At 41.7% G+C, this 18,891-nt stretch overlaps 1 long non-coding RNA gene across 6 annotated transcripts in view; it reads right to left on the reverse strand.

Moving 5' to 3' along the window:
- Window positions 1-11,947: 11,947 nt before the first annotated feature.
- The window catches only part of LOC118554664 (uncharacterized), a 50,117-nt gene continuing 43,173 nt past the window's right edge, over window positions 11,948-18,891 (reverse strand). For all 6 annotated transcript variants that reach the window (XR_013446765.1, XR_013446762.1, XR_013446768.1 and 3 more), the window contains 2 exons: window positions 13,706-13,812; window positions 11,948-12,747 (listed from right to left, as the gene is read on the reverse strand). This is a non-coding gene — a long non-coding RNA (uncharacterized LOC118554664). The remainder of the gene's footprint in view (window positions 12,748-13,705; window positions 13,813-18,891) is intronic.

Raw genomic sequence — 18,891 nt, forward strand, 5'->3', positions numbered from 1 at the left:
GGGACCTGGGACCGGACACGTGTTTTGAGAGGTCCGCTCGTGGGAGGGGCCTGTTGGAGATACAAGGTTTCTGCCTACTTCCAAGCCCTTACCTAAACAAATGTGCATATACCCCCAAAGGTGTAGCTGGAAGAATCTGGACTGCCTTGACAGAGCAGAGCTGGGAATCCTGGCTGGGGTTTTCTCTAATAACAGATACCTGGGCGCCTCGGTTCCTGGAGATGTTCTGGACCTCATCAGATAGTCCAAATGGGGACTTACTATCACCAATTTAAAGCTGCTGCCTCAGAAATATTTTTGAAGGGAGGGCTCTCTCCACCCTGAGGCCATTCAGAAAGTTGGGGCCTAGCAGGAGCTCCACAGGACAGGTGTGCCCGAGCAGCCCAAGGGTGGCAAGCACTGAGTTTACTGCACATGCATAGGCCAGCACAGGTCCAGGTAGCCAGGGACCTAGAACTGGGCAATGTTATGCAAGGCCGGCTCACAGGAGTACGCTATTGCATGTACCTGGCATCCTTCTATTTCTAAGCCTGAATCTGCACAATTGCACATGTTCCTGCTAAAGCAGAACTGGAGAAATCTGGACTGCTTTGCCAGGGTGGGACCGGGAGGGCTGGCTAGGGTCCTCTCCTATAACAAACTCCTTGGAGACAAAAGAGCCTTGTTTGCTGGGGAAGCTCAGACTCCATCCAAATGCGGATTGACGGTCACCAGTTTAAGGCTGCCTCCTCAGAAAGCTCTCAGTGGGTGGGCTCTCCATCCTGGAGGCTAAGTAGGTGGTCTGGTACGGTCTGTAGGGCACCGCAGCCAAGGGCCGGCTGACAGGGTATGGACTGCACATGCTTGGGAGGCCAGGGACCTGGAACAGGACAGTGTCAGGCAAGGCTGGGTCCCAGGAGGGGGTTACTGGGGGTACCTGGAATCCACAAATGCACCTATTCCACTTGAAGGCAGAGCAAGAGGAATCCGGCCTGCCTTACCGGAGCTAAACCGGGTGAACTGGCTGACGTACCTTGCAATAAGAGACACCTGGGAGCCTGGACAGCTACAGCAGCCTGGGACCCCAGCAAACAGGAAGTACAATGGCGACTGACTTTTGGCCGTTTCAGTGGATGCCTGAGAGCTATTGGGGGCGGGGGCGGGGGGGGTGCTCCCTCCACCCTTGAGGCGATGCCAGTGGTTGGGTTTGGGCTTTGATTCCACAGGCCTGGGAGGGCCCCGGCTGCCAAGCATGGCCGAGGGCGTGCAGACCACTCCTGCTGGGCAGCCAGGTCAGGGGAGCCGGAATTCTGGGACCGGGTGTTGTCAGCCAAGGCTCGGTCGCAGGAGCAGGCTGTTGGTGGTACCTTGCATCTGCCTGGGTTCTGAGCCCAACCACACAAATGCACATACTCCCACCGAAGGCTGTTCTGTGGTGGGAGACAAATGCTCACAGACTGATCTTGTCTTTGCGCAGTGTATTTAACACAGGTCCACTGTAAATTTCACAAGCCAATAGCACACAATATAATGTCTTCTGTTAGCCGATAAATTCATAACCTACTCCAACCCAGTGTTAGATTAATGACACTGTTGTTCCAGGCAAGGTGAGATGAAAGGAATAAAGTCCAATTTAAATTGAGGTGTAGGGCGCCTGGGTGGCTCAGTCGGTTAAGCATCTGCCTTCGGCTCAGGTCATGATCCCGGGGTCCTGGGATCGAGTTCCCCATCGGGCTCCCTGCTCCTCAGGGAGCTTGCTTCTCCCTCTGTGTTCTGCCCCCTCTCTCTCATTAATAAACAAAATCTTTTAAATACATAAACTGAGGTGTGCCTTCAGAGGCACGGGCACTCGGAAGAGCAAGCTTAACCAGCCAAGAGTGGACATGGCCAGCGACCAGTACAAAGGTAAGAGCCTCTGTTGATAGAGCACATTGTTAGAGAACAAGGGTGCTGGTGATGACCAGCAAGATGATCTTCTCACCTCCGCATGGCTTTTGTCCCTGTCAGTAAGAGTCCCCTTATCTCAAAAGAACCTAATTGCCCCAAGGTCTTCAGAGACCTGTTTAGATCAGCAAAGCGTAGCCTTGCCCAGACTGAACGCTCTGGATAGTCCTCACACTCAGTAGTTACAGTCTTCTGTCCCCTTGCCATAGTTGCTTCTTCCTATGTTTTTATTGTTAAGCCCCCCCATGGGGTCCCTCAGCAGCTGATGTACCAAGTTCTTATGGGTAGGAACAGATGAGATGATGACATCCTGACACAATTTTCTTCATTGTTCTATCAAAACCGCTTTTTTTTCTAAAAACAACCGTTTTCAGTTCTTGTCATAAACTAGTAGATTTGAAATCAAATCAAGCCAATATACAATAATCCACCCAGTGATTTCAAATCACTCACATGCTTATTTATACTCAGGGCCTAATGTCCTGTAAAAACCTAAGTTCACAAAAATATCCACCCACCCTGGGACTCTACATCACATTCTTAATCACAAAAAAACATATTTGGGGAGTATTTTTCCTTTGACACAGACACATTTACACCATAGTTTAATGAACAGTTTAAGCAACCATATTCCTAATTATGACCAATCTAAGCCTAACAAGGAACCCTTTACCACGATACCATATCCAATCTTCAAACAACCAAAAGATAAGTTTCTTAAACCAGGCAGTTTAACAATGACATTTCCAAGGAAAGATCATTTTTACCGAGCTCCAGGGAGTACGCACTTGCATGGCCCCATCAGGCACATGCCCGACTGCAGAACATCAGAATTCAAGGCTGTCAGTATTCTAGGGAAGGCATGCTTTTGTTCTCTGTCCAATTTTGCAAAGTTATTTTTACTTTATTAGTCCCATCTTCCCAATGTTCCTTTACTTAAGTTTTCTAAAGCATGATTTACATCTATTAATTTTAAGAGGTTCAATGTGAAATATTTCTCCAGTTATTTTAATAGGCCCTTTATCTTGGCCTCAAATAATATTTTTTCCTCCTGTTGTCACATTCATTACCTGTTCTGTTTTTACGCATCCCACGGTGTTGGGTTCATATTTTTCCCTTGACTCCCAATAGGTTAGGGTGAGTTTGGGCTTAGAGTATACTATCCTGGTCCACTTTCCCATATTACGTGTAACTAGTTGAGGAGGCGTCAAGGCCGTAGTCCTCAGGACTTGTACTACACGTATGTCCAGAGGTCTTGTACTAATAAAGTTATTTTGGATCCATTCCACCAGCATATCCTTAAGTACATTGTTTCCTTCTATCATAAGGTGGCTTTCTGTGGCATTCTGATATTGAGAAGCCACAAAAGTGTGGTACCCCTATGTCACCTGCCTCTAAGAGCCAATATTGTATTTTCACAGTCACCCATTGAATCACAGCCCCTAGAATGTATGGTATCTACTTTACTTCTGCCTGGGTTGTCTCTTATCTCAGGTGACCACTATTACCCCAAGATTATAGCTGTTCTAAGAATATTCCACATATCAGCCAACCTCAATGGCAACAATTCACCATCTACATTCAGAGAAACATCTGGGGCGCCTGGGCGGCTCAGGCCAGGAAAAGGAAGAGCCTGCCTCTTCCTCTCCCCCTCCCCCGGCTCATGTTCTCTCTCTTACTTTCTCTCAAATAAATAATCTTTAAAAAAATATATATCTTTTATGTCTTTTTTAGTATTATGTTAGTTTTAGCATTTTCTGCTTTATGTCAAATTTCCTTTGCTGTATTTCCGTGTGAAATTCTGTTTTTTAATATATTGCTAATTTGATCCACTTATGTGCCCAACAGTGACAAAGCTGCCATTGCCAGTGTGTTAAATTCAGATTGGTTTCAAAATTTTTTATTTAAAGATTTTTTTTAATTTATTCATTTGAGAGACAGATATAGAGCATGAGCAGGGGAAGAGGCAGAGGGAGAGAGACAAGCAGGCTTCCCGCTGAGCAGGGAGCCTAATGCGGAGCCTGATGTGGGGCTCGGTCCCAGGACCCTGGGATCATGACCTGAGCCGAAGGCAGACGCTTAACCTACTGAGCCACCCAGGCGCCCCTGGTTTCAAAATTTTTGAAACAATGTGATTTAATTAATTTGGAAGTGAGAAAAAGCAGCTACTGTTTTTCCTCAGGTAAACTTCTTGCCAGTCTGATAAGGAATTATAAGGGTTTCTTTTTAGTGAAGCTGTTATTGGCATAGTGGTAAATTGCACAGTAGCAAAGATGCACACAACTGAGGACAGTTTGGGGCTCTGTATCTGGTTGAAAGTCTTGAATATAAAATTTCAGGGTGTAGGCAATTATATCAGTTCCAGTATGACCATGAGAGGTCTTATTAACGTGGGTTCCCATATTCTTGGAGTAGAAATCTTCGGTGTGAGATAGAAGCCTGATGTGTACCACCAAGGATAATGATATGTTATATGCTAAGTTTCCTATGTGTCCTCTATACACCTTACAAGTTGTCTCTTTTTTCAAAGTCTGGAAACAGTGACCTTGGATCTATTGTTAATTTTCTGATAGGGGACAATGGATTATACAGTGTAAGTTGAGAGTGTTGTAAATGATCATTTTTTGGCCTATTCATATTTAAATATATAATAACCCATTCAGGATATTCAGCTGCTACTCTTTTAGAATAAACTGCTGCCACACAAACTAAATCAGGAATTAAATTGGGGTCATTTCCAGAGTCTCTGCCATGTATCCAATATTGCACTCAACTCAGTAAGATAAGGGAAAAGTGTAAGTCTGTACTAACCAGACGTGGCCTGTATGCTGGGTTGTATTACCAAGAGACAATTAGTATTTCATGTCAATCTTTATGATCCAAGTCAGCGTTATCAAATAGGAAGTGTTGATCAGGATCCTCATTGATTCTTGTGGAGATTGAAACGGAGGTTATCACTGCCTCATCAGCTTTTCTTAGTATTTGGTTTCTCCATTGATTGAAGTTTTCCCAAGAAGTAGATGGTGCTGATAGTGAAGGGAGGGGTGAAAAGGCTGAGCTTGGTGATCCTGGTAATGCAGTTAAGTCTTCAGTCACAATAAGGTGACCAAAATGGCGATCCATGGAGGAATAAGAGGATGTCACAGACTTGAGGTGTATCTGGAGCAGAATGTTCCAGTTTGGAACAGTGGCATGACTGCTATTGCTGGAGATATCAGAGAAGTATCCATAGCTTTACTGAGTATGATATACAAAGTGACTGTCAGGGAGCAAGAATTCCTGGCCCCTCAAAGGTCCTTCTAGCTGGACTAAGAATCAAATTGACATGAGAGAGATTAACAGGAGAAAACAGAATCTAATTGCATATGTATGGGAATCCACATAGACATGGAAATTCCAAAGTTAGGCAAAATGAAGTATATATGCCATTCAGAACTGAGGAGAAGGGGGCAGGTGTGTGGGGTTTCAGAGGAAAAGAATGCACTTCACAGGGCAATATGAAGAGCGGGTGTTTGGTAATTAGATGTTTGCCTTTCCATGCAGATGGGGTGCTCAGATAAAATTTACTTCTGTTAATAACCCTTATTCTAGCAAAGACCACCAATTTAGATTCTTCTGGGTGGTTAAGGAAGGACAAAAGTTTCTCTTGAGTCCACATGATTTCAAGTGCCTTCAGAACAAAATAGTATGTATGCCAAAGTGGTACATTCTGGGGTGACTGTCCTGAACCCCTTCATGAACAATAGGCAAAAAAGGATGGCCTGCAGGCAGCATGGTATGCTGACCTGTTTAGTAGTTATAGGGTTAAAGATGCATAGCGGAGTCAGGACTGCAAAACGTAATGTCCTACAAATTTGTAATTCTTCCTTGTTGTTCTTGCCATCTAAGGAATTCTATTGTTGTCATGGTCATTATTGACCATCTTGGTGCAAGCATAATCGCTCTGCATTATACTATGCTAAATATTAGTCTAGTTTTGACAAAATATAGAATGGTGTTCTACATGGCTGAGACTTTTATAGAGGCATATTGTGGTCTTTATTTTGCTGTAGTATGCCTTTTCTTTTGGTCACCCAGTAGGTGTTGTTATGGCAGGTGGTATGTCCCCAGTACCATATATGTTTTTATGTTTTTCAGTTAATACTTTCAACTGAGATTCTGGAGTGCTGTTAATACTAATTCCCATCTCTGTCGGTGCCTGCAATATTAATTCACTGGAGGTTTTTCCACCCCTTCTATATCTGTGCCTCTCAGATTGTTTTAGTCTAAGCTTTCATATTCTAGATTGTTAGTAAGTAACTTAAGCTTTTGCTTAAGCAAGCCATGATACCTTTCAACTGATGCAGAGGCAGTTGGGTTACAGGGTAAGAGGAAGTTCCATATTATGTCTTGTTTCTTAGCCCATTCTTGTATTAGCTTTCCTGTGAAGTGGGGGCCCTGATCTGATTTTATGATGGTTGGAAAACCAGAGCAAAAAAATCCAGATTCCTAAGGCTTCGATGGTGGATTTTTGATCATTTCTCCTGCAAAGATAGGGTAATCCTATTCCTATGTGCCTACAGTGGTGCGTGCATATGGTTTATTCTCTGATTTAGGCCAGGGTTCCATGTAATTAGTTTGTGTAATTTGGAAAGATTGTTATCTTTGACCTTACCCAGATGACTCATTAATGTAATGAAGAATGAATAAATGAATAAGCTTCAAAATGTTGATATTTCTCACATTTCCTAATTTAAAATTGAAGCTATCTGGGAGTTCTATTCGTGTGTCTTTTTGCCAGCAGTGTTCCAGTGCCATGTATGCCTGCGTGGCCTGTTTGGTCACGTGCCCAAGCAGTGGTCCTCTCCGTGGGCGTATCTGGGAGTCCATGTTTTATGTTTTGTTGTCCTTCTTGCTTAGATATGCTACCTGGTTATTAAAATTGGTTCCTTCCGAGTTGGCCTTCTGATGTGCAGAGACCTATATAATCATTATAGAGATGTCATCCAGTGCTATTTTCTGCCATATGTCCTTACCCCATATCTTCTTATATCCTATTTCCCATTTTCCTGCCATGACCTGAACAAAGAGCTATTCATTTACCTACTGGCCGTGGGTCCAAAAATATTTATATACCTCATTCTGATTTTCCTTAACAGAATGTTCAGTTACCAGTTTTATGGCTACTAATTTAGTCTATTGTACTGATTACCTTCAGCCTGATTCTGATAGACCATTCTTAGTTCTCAAGGCCACAGACTGCCAGCATACTCTGGATAACAGCAGGGAGCCTGATCCATCTAAAACCATACATTCATTGACTGATGTGGACCAGGGTGGTCCCTCTTGTCCAACTGTTCAACCTTATGCCTTGAAATCCAGCAAGCCCACTACTGGCATTGCTGAGACATTTTTCAGTTAATACAGAGGTGAACCTTTCATCTGGATGCCCCACTCAGATATGTACTATTTTTGTCTTAGGACTTTATGCTCATGAGTAGTTCTCATTTATTTGTCAGGGGTCTGCTTTACCTAGTCCAGAAGGGGTTGTTAAAGTATAATTGGTTTGTTTTCTATCAGTGGTTCTGTATTTCATAAGGCCTCATAGAATGTCCGGGTGAGCCGTTCAATTGGTTGGTGTATGTTCTCAGACAATAGGAACTCCATAGTGTAAAGCCCAGTCAGGTAAAACTTGGGGTTCTGTGGTGTTTCAGGCCACAGTGATGCTGCTGCAAACTCTCTTGAGTATAGGCACTCTAGTTTATATTTAGAGTCCTCATTAGCTGGTGCCCATGTTTAAACATTCTGACAGCATTTTTCAAATAAAGGCTGCGTCTTGAGTCTCTATCTAAATTCCCTGCTCTTCCTCTTTATTTCATAAATGTGTCTTAATATTATCCCCATAGATGGTATGTGCTATGGCCAATACTCAAACAGTCCTATCAGTTTGAGCTGCTGCTTTTGTGGTAGGAGTTGATACGCAATCTATATTGTTTATGACTGGGTGTGGTATTTTTATGCCTTCAGAGAACCAAATTTTGCCTAGGACTTTTACTGTAGCGTGGGGTCTTTGGATCTCATCTGGGTCAATTTTTCATTTTCTGAGTGTAAGGAATTCAGTTAACTTTTTTACTAGTCTGTTTTTCCTAGTTATCACCATAAATAAGGATGTCCTCGATATATAGGAGATACTGGGTTTTGTGTGTGTTTTCATCAAAGGTCTGGATGTCTTATGTTGGAAGGTTGTGGGCCATTACTGGGCTGCTAAGGTAACCTTGTGGTAGCCCAGCAAACTGATCTCCTCTGCCTTCCCATGGAAATGAAATCATGGATTGGCTCTCCTCATCAATTGGAATAGCAAAGAACATGTCACATAAGTCTCTCACTGTGTTATAAAGTCTGGATCCAGTGGTGATATTGGTTATGATAGTGCCTATATCCCAGAGTGCTCCCTCATTTTGGGGAGAGTGTTTCAATTCCTGTAATCTACTGTAAAATGATATGGCCTGTCTGGCTTTTTAACAGTCCAGATTGGGCTATTATGTAATGAAATAGTAGGCACATTAATTTGTTCCTCTAGGAGTTCCTGAAGGTTTTCCTCATTTTGAGTATGTTCTATTACATCCACGCCAGGAATGTTTTCTGTATTGGGAAACTATAAGGCATTTAACCTCAGTGGGTGGTCTATCATCTCTTGTTAGGAATCTCCATATCCATGTTCCTGGGGTTAATTTTCCTCCTAACCCTTCCATTAGTCCTTTGTTGTTGTTAAGTTTTTTGTAGATTAGTGGGCTAGCCTCGTATCATTGTTATGAACCCTATATCTAGCAACATGGTAGTGTATGTCATATTCTTATTTACCAAGGTGTGTCTACTGATATGGCCAGCACAAACTATGCACCACTGTCTCCAGTATGGGCCAGGAGGGCTCAGCGGTGTGCTCTACTTCAGCTATCAGTGACTTGTCTAGTAATGGATTAGGTTTTATAAAGGGGTTGGTATTGACAGTAAATGGGTTAATGGGTCTATGCGTTTATTTTCTGTAGGTCTATTTACTCTAAAACATTGGTTGTTTCCATTTCTCTGCCACTGTTAGGGTCTTTGGGGTGTCTATTTGGGTTTCTGTCTTTATAATTTTGTGAAAGTGGGGTGGTCTAAGTGGTTTATGTGGCCAAAAGGGCCTTGGAGATTTAGGTCTCTATGGTCTATTTTGATGAGGTCTATTTATATTAGGTGTAGGCCTGTTTTGTCTCTATACATGCGTGTTAAAGAAAAAGCTCTTATCTTGACTTAGTTCCTCAGCTGTTCTTATCAAGTCAATCAGTTCTCCAGTCCCTGCAAATACTATAAATAATGCTTTCTTGTCTGTGGGGGTTCAGCTTTTAGGATGACTTTTAAATTTGTTCTGGAGCAGTTAGGGTGTCTGTCCTCTATTATAAATCATAGTCAAAGGCCTATTTCATTATTGTCTTAGCTTCCCATGCTGTTTTCCAAAGAGATGTTTGAAGGAATAATATATTACATATAGGCCATCTTAACCTCTTTTTTTTTTAGATTTATTTATTTGGCAGAGAGAGAGCAGGAGAGCACAAGCAGTGGGATTGGCAGAGGGAGAGGGAGAAGCAGGCCCCCTGTTGAGCAGGGAGCCCCATGCGGGGCTCGATCCCAGGACCCTGAGATCATGACCTGAGCCGAAGGCAGATGCTTAACTGACTGAGCCACCCAGGTGCCCGAAGGCCATCTTAATCTTTAGGTGGCTGCTACCCAGCCAAATCAAATTCCTTGTAAACTAGTAGTATCTTCTCCAAATGCTTGAAGGTTTTGATTAAATTTACCATCAGTACTAACGGGCCCAAGTTGCACAATCTCTGCTCCTGTAAGGATCAGGTTTTGTCTTCCTTTGGACCCTCTTTCATAGCCACTGGATTTCTGGGTCCAGATCCGTTTGTTGGAGTTCCGTTTTAGTTTTTGTCATTTCTTACCTGTTACAATCTCTCCCCTCAGTCACTCTGATTGGTTCCATAGTATCATTTGTTGTCGTTTTGTCTATTTTCCTGGGCCTAGCCTCTAGTAAGTTAGTTACCAGGGTGAAAGGGTTCAAGTATTCATTGTCCTTAAGGTGTGGGTTGGTGCTTTTAGGAACAAAGGACCTGGGTTTCTTCCTTTTCTGGAGATTACTTTTGTTGCTAGTACTTTTCTGTCTATTGGCATGTTACTTCGTGCTTCTAAGAAGTGCACTGAAAAAAATTTTTATTGCTTCTTAAAATACAGGCTATAACTCACTGCATTGGGTGATCAGGCCAACATCTGGAGTTTCCTTAATTATAAGTTTTGTCTGGACTAAGTCTTCCATAGGTCTCCAAGGATCCTCAGGAAATTTATAATCCATTGTACCCCTAAGCCACCTCTTGGGCAATTTTGGTAGAGTTAGTGAGGAACGTTTGTAATTGATCTCCTGCCTTTCGAAGTATTTTTCCAAATGTTTCTTATGGAGGCCTGATGATGAGATGCATATAGTGCATATGCCGGCCACAGTGGTCAGAGTCGCCGTGGATCTGTTACAGGGAAAGTGTCAAGAGAAACCTGGTCGCAGGAATGGGTCTTGGGGGTACAAGGCATCTGCCTAAGTCCCAGCTTTAACCTATTCCAATGTTCATATTCCCCCTAAAGGCAGGGCAGGAGGGATCTGGCCTGCCTTACCAGAGCTAAATTGAATGAAATGGCTGAGGTACCTTTCAGTTAAGAGACACATGGGAGCCTTGACAGGTACAGAAACCTAGGAACCCTACCCCGGTAAGTACAATGGGGTGTACATTTCAGTGGCTACCTCAGTGATTTGGGGGCAGTGGGCTCCCTTTACCCTAAGAAATGTAGGTGGTTGGGGAGAGGCTGTAGCTGCCAAGGGTGGCTGACAGAGTGCACACTGCTCGTGCAGGGGAGCAAGGTCAGGATAGCCAGGAATCCAGAACTCGGCAACGTCAGGCCAGCCCAGGTCACAGGAGCAGGCTATTGGTGGTACCTGGCATTTGCCCAGGTCCAAGCCCTAACCTACACCAATGCACATACTCCCCCTCAAGGCAGAATTGGAGGAAACTGGACCACATTGCTAGGGTTGAGCCAATCTGACTGGCATAGGTATCCTCCAATGAGATACAGCTGGGAGCCTGGATTACGGATGACACCAGGGACCTCATCAGGCAACCAGTCCAAATGTGGGCTGAATAGCACTAGTTTAAAGCTGACACTTCAGGACTATCTTAAGTGATAGACTCCCACTCTGCAGGAGGTGATGCAGGTGGCTGGGGACCAGCCAGAGCTTCACCGGCCTAGAGGGCCCTTGGCGGCCCAAAGCCAACTGACAGGGTGCATCCCGTACAGGCACAGGCCATGGAGATCAGGGTAGCCAGAGATCTGGAACAGGGTGTCCGGAATGTCCAGGTGTTTAGAGTGGCTTCACGGCATCTGCCTGCAGGAATCTGGACTGTCTTGTCAGGGTGGGGCCTCTAGGATAGGCCTAGGAGCCTTGGTCACTGATTTGGAAAAGGAAAACTTTTACTCTTTCCTTCAAGGTTTTTCTAGATTGTCTAGCAATTTAACAAGAGAAAGGAAGTTTTATGATGTGCATACAGAGGCTCAAAAATGAAATTGAGACCCAAAGCAATGACCAGTGCATGCAGCTTTCGTAATGTTTTAGACAAGGAAACCTAAATCTGTGAGGAATTTAGAGGATAAAGAAAACTTACATTAGTAAGGAATTCTAAACAGAATCTGGGCTGGGGTAGTAAATCAGTAAAAGTAACAAGGTTTGTGTATATAGGCTTCTCTGGCCCTGAATTCCCTGTCTCTGATAAGAATGTCTCTCTACCTCATGGTGTAGGGAGGGGTAACTTTTTTTTTTTTAAGAGAGAGCCAGCATGTACGTGTGCCCGTGGAGGGGGGCAGTGGGGGAAGATAATCTCCAGCAAACTCTGCACTGAGGCTCAATCCCACAACCCTGAGATCATGACCCAAGCCAAAACCAAGAGTCACTTAACCGAGTCACCCAGGTGCCCCAGGAGGGTAACTACCTTTCACATGAGAGATTTATTTCATACTTTCTGGAGACAAAGGAAGGTCAGACAGTTCTTCCTACACTGGCTATATTCAAAATAATTAATATGCCATCGTGGCACATTTTGGGTGGCCAGTCCTGGGTCCTGATAATATGTGAACCTTCCAGGAAAGTTTCAGAAGAGGGACCTGAGTCTGGAGATTGTTCCATCTTGTCAAGCCAGTCTCAGTCCTGACAAGGAATCAGTTCAGTTAAACTCACTTCTGGAGATGGTCTCACAGGTATGTTGCCTAAGTTAGGCCTGTGGTTCAAGTAATCAAGTATTAAGTAAAATCTTTAAAAAAAAAAAAAAAAATGACTTATTTGTCAGAGAGAACACAAGCAGGAGGAGCGGCAGGCAGAGAGAGAGGCAAGGTCCCTGCTGAGCAGGAAGCCCAGTGTGGGACCCGATCCCAGGACGCTGGGATCATGAGCCAAAGGCAGCTGCTTAACCAACTGAGCCACCCAGGCGTCCCTCAGTAAGTCATTTCTATAGAGAGAATAAAATAATGGTTAATAATTGGAGCAAATTATAAATCAGTTTCTCCACTCTGAGGGTAGCCACTTGAGAAGATTTCTAGATGTCCATTTCAAAGCATCTTTAGATAGAGTGAGGGCAGGGAGTCACAATCAGATTTTTCTGGTTTGCAGTTTAAATGTCTCTGGTGATCTCTGTACTGGTTGCTCTGTGGTCAAAGATTATCCATACATAAACTGTTGTGATTTCTCTGGTCCCGCGCAGTCATTCTTCAATGCTTCAAAAAAAAAAAAAGAGCAATTTTATTTTTCAATGATTTCAAGTCAAAAGAATGTGAGATTATCAGAAACGTTACTTTGGAAAGATGTAACCAGATGTTTGAGAAACTAGAAGGATTCAGGATCTAGCTTACAGGAAGAAAACAAAACCTCAAAGACTGGTAACAGAACTAGAATCTAATATCTAAAAGTTCATAGTTTCAGTTAAAACAATTTTTCTCTAGGGCGCCTGGGTGGCTCAGTCGGTTAAGCGACTGCCTTCGGCTCAGGTCATGGTCCTGGAGTCCCAGGATCGAGTCCCACATCGGGCTCCCTGCTCAGCAGGGAGTCTGCTTCTCCCTCTGATCCTCTTCCCTCTCGTGCTCTCTGTCTCTCATTCTCTCTCTCTCAAATAAATAAAATCTTTAAAAAAAAAAACAAAACAACAATTTTTCTCTAATTATTCCCATCAATTATAACCATAGTAAGATAATTTGTTTGCAAATAATTTCAGTGAATTTAGCTTGATTACATACATTAGTACAGTGAGCGTAGTGACTGATCATGCGGGCTCTTTTAAATCTGCTTTGCTGGAAATTTTCATAAGGCAGCACAGATTGAATTTTTAACAGCCTCTTGAGGCTAAGACATAATGCCGTCATGCTTTGCCTGCAATACCTACTGACTTGAGTTACTTCCTTTCTTAACAGGGTCCCCAAAATATCCTGAGGTTCTGCACCTGCCTGGAAGTGGCCTTCCTTTACTTACCTGATAAGGATGGTGAAATCCCTGTCAGCCAGGTATCACACTGATATTTCCAAGGCATGTCATTGGCTCCATAAAGTTAACCTTAGTTCCTTAAAGCTGTCTGGTCATATCTGAGCCTATGCAGATCTCAAATATGACATTCCTGTCAAAACCTCAGATTCTAATTGAGCATAAATACATATATTTCCATGTGTGTATAAAATGACTCACTGAGAGTTTCCAAATTCTGGGGGAATCAGGTAGGCAGAAGATCATTATTTCAGTTTTGCTCACAAAGGTATAATTTACCAAATTGCTGAGGAAAGGTTTTCCTACATCTGGAAAAGAAGGTTAAAAAAAAAAAACTATTTCAAACAAAAAGTCATAAAAATTGTAATTCTCCAAAAAAAAAAAAATTGTAATTCTCCATTTATTCAGTCCCATTTGTAATTCTGTTGATTTTGATCTTCTGTTTTATAAAGCTATGGGTTTCTCCATTAGAGTTCTCTAAATTCCTATACTCAGTTCAAATGGTATGATCTTAAGTTATTAGAGACCTGTAGTCTAGAGATTCATCAGTCTTTCCCCTGAATCTCCTTGAAGATGAAGCACTTTTGCAAAAGCATCAAGGTAAAACAGCTGTCTGTAAATGACAAAAAGGCTTAGAAATGGTAATGATTAAAGATCTGATTAGCATTCATTACAATGCAATTGACAAAGAAATTGGGTTATTTCTATGATGCTCAGCACTTCAAGATAATAGAATTATACAACATAGGATTATATATTATACCCAGACATTTCTAGAATACTTAATTATATTTATGGAAATATAATCTAAGAAAATTTAGCATCACTTATTTGACAATGAGTCCCCTGTAACTTAACATACCAAATAAACATAATTAACATCTTTCTTTTATGAGGAGGACAAAGCTTTGAAATCTTCCGGGGGAGGGGGGGGGTGCCTGGGTGGCTCAGTCGGTTAAGTGTCTGCCTTCAGCTCAGGTCATGATCCCAGGGTCCTGGGATTGAGTCCCGTGTTGGGCACCCTGCTCCGTGGAGAGCCTGATTCTCCCTCTGCCTACTTGTGCTCTCTATCAAATAAATAAATAAAATCTTCCAGGGATCCTCTGGGAAATTGCAAACTCAATAAGACTTCATTTTAAAATTTCATTTTGGGAGGTTTGTCAAAAAAATACAAAATTCAGACTTTTCATTAAACAATCACAGATCACTATAAAATAATACTCAGTTATCCATTTAACTATAGTTTTTCCTAAGTAATCAAAGACTTGAAGATAAAACAGACTTTTTCTAGATAGATTACATTAAAAGTTAAACCCCTTTGTTTATAATTTATTAAAAGCAGAATAAATTTTGTACTAGCTTTTTATATTAAAATTTAAATAAATCATTTTAATCTTATCCAGCATGGCCATATGTTAAAATTCATTTTAAAGATTCCTTGTTCACAAATGTTTTAAGACTTTTTTTCACATTTAGATCTTTTGTTTTTCCTCTTTAAATAGTCTCACTTTCAGATCTCTTTATCAAAAACACATGTCCTACTTTTCTTGCATATGGAGAGCTTCCCCTTATTTTTAGTAGTTCTAAACCACATATATTAGAATTTTTAACCCTTAAAAACTTTATAGTGAAAAATAAGTTGTAAGCAATTGTGAACTGTTACATTTACTTAGTGCATTTTAGATTGGCAAATTATGAATATATTCATAAATTTCTAGAAATATGTGCTTCTTCATAACAATCTTCCAATAAAAGTTTTTTCTACCAAAAGAAGAATAGATTAACATATCATCAGTAATTAATGTTTTATTCTATCTTATTGGGAAATAAGTTAATTCATTGAATATCTAGATGAACTCATCACTTGGCAAAGCTTTAAGGTTTCAGGCTACCAAAAAGACTTTGTGGAGAAACTATTTTAAAAGTTTATTTACAAAGTCAGCCACTCTTTCATGTTTTCTGTTGTTATAGAAAAATTCTATAACCTGATCAAACTTCCAGGGAAGATGTCAGAGTAGGAGGATCCTAGGCTTATGTCAACCCCTGGATATACCAGGATTATACACACATCACTGTAAATACCCCAGAAAACCACACAAGGACTGACAACAGACTTTTCATAGTTAATCTTAGATAAGAAGCCAAATTAAGAATGCCTAGATACATGGACACCTATGGGGACAAGCCCAAACCCCACCCCCACCTTTCTCCTATGAATCTGCCCCCATCCAACCAGCCACACTGGGCAGGAGTTCCTCCAAAACAGCTACAGGCATTTTTCCACAGCAGGGTTCTTCCTACAAGCAGATGGGTGCAAACTTTGCCTACACTGTACATCCCGCCCTTGTGTTCTCCTGCAGACTGTCCCATCCGACCCACCCAAGAATCCATCCAAAGTGGCACCACAAGCATGGCAGTGTGCAAGCAGCCCTGAGAGGGGCCAGCACCACTCCCAAGTGCCTTAGGGAAAGTGGAAGATAACCATACACACTAGTTTGCAGCCCCAGCAGTGGGCTTGGGGCAGATATCTGGTCCGACTGCAGGTCCCACCCGCCACCAAACGCCTCTCAGGGGACAATGCTGGGAGAGCACCCTGCAGTTCAGTGCAGCCACAGTTCTGGCAAATGAGCTGAGGGCAGGCATCTGGTCTGCCCCAACTCAAGCCCATTGTGGCCCCAGACTGGCCCCTTTATAACATAGGAACCAAACCCTGCCCATAACAGGCAAAGAGACATTGCAGATAACTGGACTGAAGTTAAATGCATCCTAACCACAACAGTAGGGTACACACAATACGCATAGCAGATAACCCTGAAACATTAGGTTCTGCTGCCTAGGAGATATCACATTGCAGGGCACCGCAGGACCTCTTCTTCATAAGACCACTGATTTCAAAAGCAGGAGACATAGCTGAATTTCCTAACACATAGAAAGACAGAAAGTTAGACAAAATGAGGAGACAGAGGAATATGTTCCAAATGAAAGCACAAGACAAACTCACAGAAAGAGAACTTAACATAAAGGAGATAAGCAATATGCCAGATAGAGAATTCAAAGTAATGGTCATAAAGATACCCACTGGACTTGAGAAAAGAGTGGGGGAATCTCAGAAAATATTAAAAAGAACCACTCAGAGATGAACTCAATAAGTGAAATTAAAAATACACTAGATGGAATAAATAGTGGACTAGAGGAAGCAAAAGGAATGGATCGGTGACCTAGAGGACAGCGTAATGGAAAACTAAATGGAATGAGAAAAAGAAAAAATATTAGAAAATGAGAATAGGTTAAGGGAACACAGTGACACCATCAAGTATAATAACATGCACATTATAGGGATCACAGAAGAAGAGAGAAAGGGGGCAGAAAATTTATTTTAAGAAATAGCTGAAAACTTCCCTCATCTGGGGAAGACAACAAATCCAGATCCAGGAGGCACAGAAAGCCCCCAACAAAATCAACCTAAGGAGGTCCACACCAAGACACATAATAGTTAAAACAGCAAAAAATACTGATAAAGAATTGTAAAAGTAGCAAGAGGGGTGCCTGGGTGGCTTAGTGGGTTAAGCATCTGCCTTTGGCTTGAGTCATGATCTCAGGGTCCTGGAATCAAGCCCTTATTGGGCCCTCTGCTCATCAGGGAGTCTCCTTCTCCTTCTCCCTCTCCCCCTGCTCATGCTCTCTCTCTCATAAATGAATAAAATCTTTAAAAAGATGTTCTCTATTAAAAAAAAAAAGTAGCAAGAGAAAACAGTTACATACAAGGGAAACCCCACAAGACTATCAGCTGATTTTTGGCACGATATATTCAAAGTTCTGAAAGGGAAAAATCTGCAGCCAATAATACTCTATTCAGCAAAGCTATCATTAAGAATTGAAAGGGAGTTTCCCAGGACCCCCCCCAAAAAAATATTACAGAAATTCATGAACACTAAACGAGCCTTACAAGAAATGTTAAAGGGGATTCTCTGAGTGGAAAGGAAAGAACATAAGCAGGAGTATGAAAAGTAGGAAAGGGAAAATCTTCACAGGTACATATAAACATGATAAAAATAGTATATGAATCCCTTATAAAACCAATAGAGGTTAAAGCACAACAGCAGTAAAATCAAATATATCTATGAAAATCAGTCAAGGCATTCACAAAATAAAAGGATGTAAAGTATGAAAATGTGGGGTGGAGGGAATAAAATGTTTTTAGAATGAGTTCAAACTTTAGTTCAAACCAATTTAATATAGACTGCCATACACATAGGATATTATATATAAACCTAATGGTAGCCACAAATAAAACCACAGACCTAATGGTAACCTGTCACAGATATGCTTGGATTCCTTTCTTTTTAGTTTTTGCATATCACTCATATCACTAAAGAAAGCCATGAAACCACAAGACAGCAAGAAAGGAACAGAGAAGAACTACAAAAACAAGCATAAAACAAGTAAGATAATGACAATAAATACACACTTATTGATAATTACTTTGAATATAAATGGACTAAACTACCTAATCAAAAAATAGGGTGACAGATGGATAAAATAGCAAGACCCATCTATATGCTGCCTGCAAGAGACTCATTTCAGACCTAAAGACATATGCAGATTGGAAGAGAAGGGATGGAAAAACATTTATCATGAAAATGAAAGTGAAAAGAAAGCTGGGGTAACAATACTTAAACAAAATAGACTTTAAAACAAAGACTAGTAATAAGAGACAAAGAAGTACACTACATAATCATAAAAGGAACAATTCAACAAGAAGGTATAACAATTGTGGGGATACCTAGGTGGCTCAGTCAGTTGGGTGGCTGAATCTTGATTTCAGCTCTGGTCATGATCTCAGGGTCCTGGGATGGAGCCCTGCATCAGGCACTGTGCTCAGTGGGGAGTCCGCTTGAGGATTCTCTCTCTCCCTCTGCCTCTCCCTCCCCCTCTCTAAAATAAATAAAATCTTAAAAAAAAAAAAAAAGGTATAACAATTGTAAATATTTATGCATCCAACATGGGAGCACCCAAATACATAAAGTCAATAGTAATGTAATAATAGTAGTGGGTTTTAACACCACACTTACATCAATGGACAGATCACCTAGACAGAAAATCAACAAGGAAATGGCTTTGAATGACACATTGGCCCAGATGGATTTAACAGATATATTCAGAACATTCCACACCAACAGAGCAAAATACACATGCTTTTCAAATGAACATGGGAAATTCTCCAGAATAGATCACATTAGGTCACAAATCAAGTCTCAAGAAATTCGAAAAGACTGAAATCACAACATTCATCTTTTCTGACCACAATGCTATGAAACTAGAAATCAACCACAAGAAAAAAATCTAGAAAAAGCACAAATACATGGAGATTAAATAACATGCTACTA

Source organism: Halichoerus grypus, chromosome 1, assembly GCF_964656455.1.
Source record: "Halichoerus grypus chromosome 1, mHalGry1.hap1.1, whole genome shotgun sequence".
In the NCBI taxonomy this organism is placed as follows: Eukaryota; Metazoa; Chordata; class Mammalia; order Carnivora; family Phocidae; genus Halichoerus; species Halichoerus grypus.